The sequence below is a fragment of the Gossypium raimondii genome, chromosome 8 (genome assembly GCF_025698545.1).
Source record: "Gossypium raimondii isolate GPD5lz chromosome 8, ASM2569854v1, whole genome shotgun sequence".
NCBI classification, from domain to species: Eukaryota; Viridiplantae; Streptophyta; class Magnoliopsida; order Malvales; family Malvaceae; genus Gossypium; species Gossypium raimondii.
The window spans coordinates 48,047,880-48,056,657 of NC_068572.1; the positions used below are offsets into that span (position 1 = coordinate 48,047,880).

The following is an 8,778-nucleotide window of genomic DNA, read 5'->3' on the forward strand; positions in this document are numbered from 1 at the left end:
ACTAAGGTGTTTACTAGTCTTCTCTAGTGTTTTTACTAAGGAAACATCAAAGAAATGGAAGATTTGAAGCTTGGATTTGATCAAAAATGGTGGAAGGACCTAAATGGAATAAAAGCAAAAGATAGATGGATGGAGAAAAAGGGAAAACGGTGGCTTCCAAGAAAATATGGAGATTTCTCATCTTTTCTTCACTTTTCTACACAATTCCAACAAAAATCTCATGATTTTTACCTAAAAATGGTCAAATTGCCAACTAGTCCCCTTGCCTTACGTCTTTACACTCTAACCCCTAATCATTATGTCTAATAATATCTACTTAGCTAAGTACCATTTTATCTCTCATCATCTTTAATAATCCCATAGATGACTCAAAAATATCTTTTGGTAAAATTTCGCTTTAATCCTTCCTTCCTTTCTACTAAAACTACGAATCTACTAACTTTTCTTTTTCCTACTTTAGCCACAACAATTTCTATTCTACTACAATTTAACCCATAATCTAAATTAATTTTTCTAATCTAGAAAGCATTTTCTGAATCTGTAATACCCAAAATTTTTACAAGAAGATATTATTTTGATATAGTAAGGAAAAAAGTGACAAAAGGAGAATTTTGAGTTATGACAACATTGGGAAGTATATTATGACATATTAATTCAAGAAAGGATTAAATTGTAAAAGTGAGAAAAGTTTTGTTACCCAATAATAAATACTCAAAATTTGAGGGGTTAAAATGTAAATATGAAAAATTTGAAGGATCAATAGTGTAATATTTTAAGGGTGGAATAATCTAGAACCTAAGGAAAATGGATGAATTGGGACCAAATTGAATAGATGAAGAATTATGAGGGACCAAATTGTAATTTTACCAAATTAAGTAATGACTCGAGGATGGAATTTTAGAAGATCTAAAGGGCAAAATGGTCAATTAGAAGAGAGAGAAATCTAGAAAATAATGATGATGTTGGAGATATTTTAGATTAAATAAATATTAGTTTATTATATTTTGATTTGATTTTTTTTCTTAATGATATTTTATTATTTTATTTAGTGTATATATATATGTGTGTGTGGAAAGAAAGATGGAAGCCATCATCCTACCATTTTTCCATGCATCAACGTGAGAAGAAGCGAGAAAGAAAGAAAGTTTTGCTTTCTTTACAAATTGGTCCTCACACCAAAAATTCACCATTTTCACTTAGAATTCAAAGAAATTTCCATAGCCACCAAGAGAGAAAATTGATAAGGAGATTATGGGGAGCTAGAATATCAAGTTAGATTCAAGAAATAGAGGCTGGAGGAGAGAGAAAATCAAGTTAAAGATTGAAATCAATAGAGCAAGGTAAGAACATCAAGATTTCAATATATTTTTGAGTTTGATATTATTGAAAAAGTATGAAATTGATGTTAATGTAGGGTTTTATTATATAAGGTTCTATGTTCTTGATATGTTAGTGAAGAAAATAAGAGAAAGTGATGAGAAATACTATATAGAAAGGGAATAAGGGTGTTATAAATTTAGTAATCAACATTTTGCACTAAAACAGTTTTGGATGAAAAGAGAGGTTAACTTTGAAAATCACCATAAATCATGGAAATTGAATTAGAGGATGAAAAAAATATGAAATTAAAGATTATTGAGTCTAGTTTCTCATAGAAGAAACGGTGTAATCAATGAAATTGTAAATTATGAGATATAATAAATTTTGTGAGACAAGGTTAGAATGAATTCGGGTTCCCCTGTTCTGAATTTGGAAAATCATTAAAAATTGTACAAAAATTATTATGAGTTATAATTTATTTTATTAGAATCCTTAATAAGTCTATTTTAAAAAGGAACAAATGAGAACATCATCCGAATCCTGTACAAGGAGATAATTAATTTTTAGTGAAGAAGGGTCAAAACTGGCAGACAGCAGAATAGAGATGATTTAAAGAATAAATTGTACTTATTGGATGAATCAAAATTATGAAAATTTTATGGTAAGAATATATGTGAGTCTAGTTTCAGATAAAATTTATGGATCTCAATTCGGATTTCTGTATCTTAAGATATAATTAATTTAGTGACTATAAATCAAGTGAACAACTTGTTATGAGTAAACAAGTAAATAATGGCAATATATATATCAAGGATGTGGAATGGAGTGGAGGAGGAGGAAAAATAATATATGTGAATATTCAGCTAATATGAGTTTAGTTTAAAATAGCTAATTTACATGTTTTAGGTTCAGGGACTAAATTGAATAAAAGTAAAATTTTAAGGGTAATTTTGTAAAATGTCAAAATGACCAAATTGCATGAAATGAATTGTTTTATCATTTAAATTAATAAATTGAATGAAATATTAATTTAGATCAAGATTTGGGTGGAAATTCGAGAAAAATAGAAAATTACCAAAATGTCCCTAAATTTTGATATTTCTGCAATTTTGCCCGATAAGTTCGTGTAACTTGAATTATATTCTTAGATGCTTGAAATGTATGTTATTGACGAAACATTGATATATTTGATAAAAATAAAAAAAATCCCGGTTGAATGGAAGGAAAATTCGATGAATCTCTGAAAAGGAATTGACGGTAAAAAGGATCTAGCCTGGACGAGTGATCCTATCCTGATATAGCCCTCCCGAAGAATATGTGTGAAAAAGATCTAGCCCGGATGGGTGATCTTGATATAGCCTTCCTGAAGAATATGTGGAAAATGGATTTAGCCCGGACGGTTAATCCGAATTAGGGTCTGAATTTAGCCTGGACTGGTAATTCAGATCCAAGCTCATTAGAGTAATTGTCGTTGCGTGGATTTAGCTCGGACCGTAATCCAGACAATACTCTATGAGTTTATATTATCGATTTAGCTCGATGGAAATCCATTGTAAGAAATGAGATTCATGGAGTGTGCTCTCTTGCGAGGATTTAGCTCGACCGGTAATCCTCATGAAGAAATGAGGTTTATGGAGTGTGCTCTTTGAATTGAAAATGTGCGCACATGAATATGAATTGACGGACCAATTTGTACACTAAAGTGTACCCTTGAAAATCCATCGAAAGTCCAAGAAATTCAACGAGATAAAAATAGAAAATGATAAGTACATAAAATCATGAAATTAAACTTGAAATACATAGAAATGATAATTACTTGATATACTAAAATATGACATGGAAAATACATGTATGTGAAACTTGCACGATAATTATGCATATTCAATATTATGAACTGCTCATGGAATAAATATACATTGAACTTATAAAAAATTATGGTACATGAAATATTGTCATAATGAATTGAATAATTTATATTTAAGAAGAAACAACAAGAAAATGATATGTATCATGACATGTAAATATGATACTATCTTTGATACGTTGATACAAGGAAAATTATGTGTATTAAGACGAGTAATAAATTTAAGTGAGACATGGCGAGAAAATAAGTTTGTCAATATTAAAGTACGCTAACCAATGTTGTTGCTTGAAGTTTAGGCAAGTGCCAAATTATTGTTGAATGGTAATATGTTTAATTATAGGGTGCATTGGAATGGTAAGTGCTTAGATGAAAATATAATTGAGCTTATGAAAGAGTGGAAAGGTTTCAGTTATGCAATTTCGTATGAAAAGATTTGTTATGTGATATGCCTGTATGAACCCTGCACCTAATTCGGAAATAAAAAAAATTTAAAATCTATATATATATTTAGGATTCTGCGAAAAATTCCCTATGATTCCGATTTAATCCCAGTAGGTTCCTAATAAATGTTTTGGGCTTCGAGAGCCCAATAGAGGGACGTTATGATTATTTTCAGAATATGAATAATAAATGATTTAGAATTATTGAAAATGTTCAGTAAACTCCGGTAATGCCTCGTGCCCTATTTTGACAACGAATACGAGTAAGGGGTGTTACAGAATCACTATCGGTTCTAACTATTTTCTAAATCATCACTTTAAATTCTTATTTTTCCCTTTTTAAAATTTCCAATTAAACCCTGACCCAATTCCTCTCTATACTCGGCTCCAAGGCCTAATGCGGATGTTACACCATGTATAATTTTAAGATTTATCTCTAAAATAAATTAGCTCCCAATATTTACATTTTTATTAATTTAGTACTTTGTAAGAAAGTTTTAAAAGAGTTTCATAAAAATTCCTAAAGATATAATTTATTTTTAAAAAATAAAAAGTTATGAAAGACTAAAAAATTTAAACTTCAAAAATAAAAAAACTAAACAAATTTATTTCAAAAATTATAAAAATTTAAAAAAGTTTTAAAAATATTATTTGCTTATTGAATGATATACATGTCACTCCAAAATTAAGTTATTCATTTGGTTGTATAAAAAAAAAAACAAGTTATCATTTGGTATGTATTTGTTATATCCCTACCTCGATTGGGGCATGTAGCAAAACAAGAACCAACCTAAGAGATCCGTAGGCAACCCTCAACTTTTATCATTCGGATGGTCACTTAGTGATAGACTATCGGCGTGCCTCATACCCCCTCACAGGTGGATCGTTCATCCTTAACCACCCAATCAAATCCTTTTTTAAGCCATCTATTACTAATGGATGCACTCTTCTCAAGGGGACCACCCGAGAACTCTGACCAGCCTATAAATACACCTTAAACACAACATAGAAGGATGCCTTTCTCTCTTTTTCTTCCAAAAATCCCAAAAGGTTAAACCCTCATCTCTCATCTCTCCCTTTGCATTCACCTCAACACTCTTTGACTTTTCTGGCTCTTGGCCCCAACATTGGCGAATCGACCCCCACCAACATCATCACATCCCTTCCTTTTTCTCTAACCTTGTTGATATTGTGTATCAATAATGGTGCAGTGAGCGCGGAAATTTCATCCTGATGAACGCTTTCTTTGATCTCTTTCATGGTTACCAGTGTATGCTAATCGCTAAGTTTTCCTCTCCCCCTTTTCGTCTCCCTTTTTCTTGTAATGACCTGAATTTCAGTAGTGTCAAAAATACGATTTTGGAACCTCATTTTCGTAAAATGAGTTCATAAATATAAAATAAGTATATTTATAGACTTATTATGAAAATATATTGAAGTTTGGTTAAGTGATTTAACCGAAAAATTAGTTAATTAAAGCTTAGGGACTAAATTATAAAAGTCCAATCGCTGTTGAGTTTTAATTCAGAAATTGCTTGAGGACCTATATAGAAATTGTCTAAAGGACCAAAATTAATTAGCTAAGTATGATTAATTAAACTAAAAAATGTTAAACTAAGTATAAATATTAATTGAGTGGGATGACAACCAAATTGTCATCATATTCAAGCTTTCATCATCTTCAAGAAACCTTAGGTTTCATTCAAACATTCGACCATCTATTCAAGTAAGTCCTTAGGTAATTTTTCTTTGGTTTTATGGAAATTGAGTCATAGGAGCTTGATTTAGATACCTCATGTATCAATTATTTCAATTTTTAAGTTTTTATCAAGTTACCATTATAGATAAATTGATTAATTAGGCTTGAATTTGATAGTTAATAAGATTATATCATGATAAGGACTAAATTGCAAAGGTTATTAAGCTTGTTAGATACCTTTGAAATATTAGAGACTAAATTGAATAAATTGAAAACTTGTCATTACATCATGCTATGAATGGAAGTATAAGGCCTCTAATGAAAGAATGTGAAATTGGATTTTGATATGATGCTAGATATCGAAAAATATGCATATCCTGAGTATAGGGACTAAATTTAATAAAATAAAAAAATGTTTAGTTTTGTATTTGAATGTTAGCTGAATGTAAACTAATATTGTTTCTACTGTTGAATTATTGAGCGTAGCTAAAGACAGTGTTAGGCTGATGCGAGAGAATAGAAAAACAAGAGTCGTTGATGAATGATGAGAGAAATTTAGTTTGTGCTTTTATGATTCAAGATCATTGAATATAAATATATATACATGTTGATTTGTTGCAATTTTTTGTAGAAAATTAAACTAGTTTTCGTGCTTAAGGAGCTTGAATATAAGCAATTTTATTATGCTTTACTAAGTTTTTCGATTTTAGTTCTCGATTAATAAAAAGTGTGATTTGAGCAGTTTATATGACCTTAGGGGCCAAAGTAGGCCTAAAGGAAGGCTAACATGTGTGGTGAGTGTGCAGGACATCATTCAAAGGCATGAGAACATGAGACTAGTCATTATATTGACAACACGAAGGTTCGACGTCGCAACATAATGAGTAGGACACCAAAATAGCAAGATCGCCTTCGGTGTCGCGACATAGCCAGAGGATGTTGTGACACAACCCTGAATCCAAGCCCAAGCAAAGTAAACTGCCATTAGTGTCGCAACATAGGGCAAAGGGTGTTGCAACCACTGGCCATGTACTTGAAGAATTAACGAGCTAAAGGCATTTTGTTCTATACAATGAACTTTAATGTAAAAATGTCAGTCGAACTAGGGCTAGGGACGAAGACCAAACCTAAAGTTATAAATAGGCCTCATTAAACACTTTAGAATCATCTTTTCCTTATCTTAGAACTTTTATTTTATTTTAGGTTACAACTTTTATTTTAGTTTTTAGTTTTAGTGTTTAGGATTTTATTTCAGTTCTATTTCGCACTTTTGTTCGTAGAGAATCTAATTTGTGGACTCATCAAACTCTTGTGGATTTCTGCACTTTCAATCATCAATACAATTCAGGTTTTCTCTTAAACTCTTATTCTTGATCTACTTTTCATGTTTATTTCTTTTATCAAGTTTATGTTGTTTATGGGATCCATAAGGAACTAATCCTCTTATGGGGGATTAACGAGTGGACGTGGGAGTAATTAATTTCTATGTAGGGTTTCTTAGCGGATCAACTAGTTCGGATAGTAAGAACTTAAACCCTAGGCCTGAAAACCCTAGTAAGTCATTTAGGTGGGAATAAACCCAAAATTGGTATTGCCTATCTGTGAACCCCTTACCCCAATCCAGTCTGGACAATAAGGTGAGAGATAATTAGTTCTTGTCAAATCGTTAGTTTATTGGAAGATCGAGAGATGTTGTTAGGTTAATGACTAGTTGATTGAGTAGACCCCAAAATAGGAATTAGTTAGGACCATTGAAGCGAGTTGGTCTCCCATGCTTAGATTTGATTGAGTCGACAATTTAGTTTTTCATTTTTATTCTTTTATGCTATTTATTTATTTTCCTATAAAACAAATTGTTTTCACTTTATGTTTTATCGTAATATAATTTAAGTAAAATACTAATTAGATCTATTAACGTTTAAGTTAGTATTAATTTAGTACTCGCCTCCCTTGGGTACAATCTTTGAAGTTCTTCCATACTTCATTGTAAAAACTATATTACAACCTGACCTGTATACTTGCGGAAACCGACTAACTTTCATATTTGGTTGCAAGAAATTTACTCTAAACGTTAGTACGTCCGAAAGCGGTCAAGTTTTTGGCGCCGTTGTCGGAGAGGCAGCTCCACTAGATTAATTTTAATTTTTACGTTTAATAGAATAATTATGAAAATTGTAAATTATAGATACAATTTTTATTTTATTTTTCTTCACTAACGTTTTTATTTTTCTTTGTTGTTTCAATGTATGACTCACAGTAGGGGCACACCTATACAGACACCCACCGATCCAAAAAGAATTTTTTAAAAAAAATCTTCGGCAACAACAACAACAGATGCAAAATAACCCACTTGCTGTGGGTAACTCACCACGAGAAAATATGTTGTTCAACGAACCTGACGAAGCTAACATATCAGACTTACCACCACCACCACCACAACTACCGTTAAACCCACAAATGGCACAAGAAGAAATGACATTAAGAGATTATGCCCTACCAAATCAGGAGATGGTACAAGGTAGCATAGCAAAGCCAACCATTACAACAAATAATTTCGAGATCAAACTAGCTATGATCCAGATTATCAAAAATAATTTTCAATTTAGAAGAACAATGACGGAGGACCCAAATCAACACTTAAAACGATTTCTCCAACTTTGTGATATGCTTAAATTTAATAGGGTCATAGATGATGCTATTTGTCTTTGGTTGTTCCCATTCTCCTTAATCGATAATGCTTTCTTTTGATTAGACTTACAGGCACCAGGATCTATTACGACATGGAACGAACTTGTGAAAAAGTTTCTACATAAGTTTTTTCCCATTAGCAAGACTGTCCAACTCAGGAGGGAGATTTCCATATTTAAACAATTGGAAGGAGAAAATTTTCACAAAGCTTAGGAGCGATTTAAGATGTTGATCCAAAGATGTCCGCACCATGGTCTGCCTAAATGGTTGCAGTTGCAAATGTTCTATAACAGGTTGGATGCACATGCACGACCAGGGCTAGATGGAGTCGCAAAAGAAGCTTTAATGAACTGGAAATACGAGGATCTATATGATCTTATAGAGAACATGGCAATGAATTCCTACCAGTGGCCAACCAAAAGATTTACTTATGGCCAGAGATCATGTAACATCCCGATTTCGGGCCTAGTCGAAATAGTGGTTTCAGGACCACAAATTCGATGAGGAAAAAAATTATTTTATTATATTTTTATGGTCTACAATTTCACGGAATGATTTTGTGAAAATTTCGTTCAAAAATTTTGACGTTTGGGCACTCAATTTAGTCAAAAGGACTAAATTGTAAAAAGTGCAAAAGTTGAGTTCTACATGTTAGAGTTGTCCAATTGTTATGAATTTTAAATTGGAGGTCCTTAAATGGAAATTAGACTATTGGTTAAATTGTGGACAAAAAAGGACATGAGATAAGTGAAATAGGATATTTTTAA

At 31.7% G+C, this 8,778-nt stretch overlaps 1 non-coding gene across 1 annotated transcript; it reads right to left on the minus strand.

Moving 5' to 3' along the window:
- Positions 1-8,161: 8,161 nt before the first annotated feature.
- On the minus strand, positions 8,162-8,268 carry LOC128032087 (small nucleolar RNA R71). The gene has a single exon (XR_008188217.1). It is a non-coding gene; the product is annotated as a small nucleolar RNA R71 (small nucleolar RNA).
- Positions 8,269-8,778: the final 510 nt, after the last annotated feature.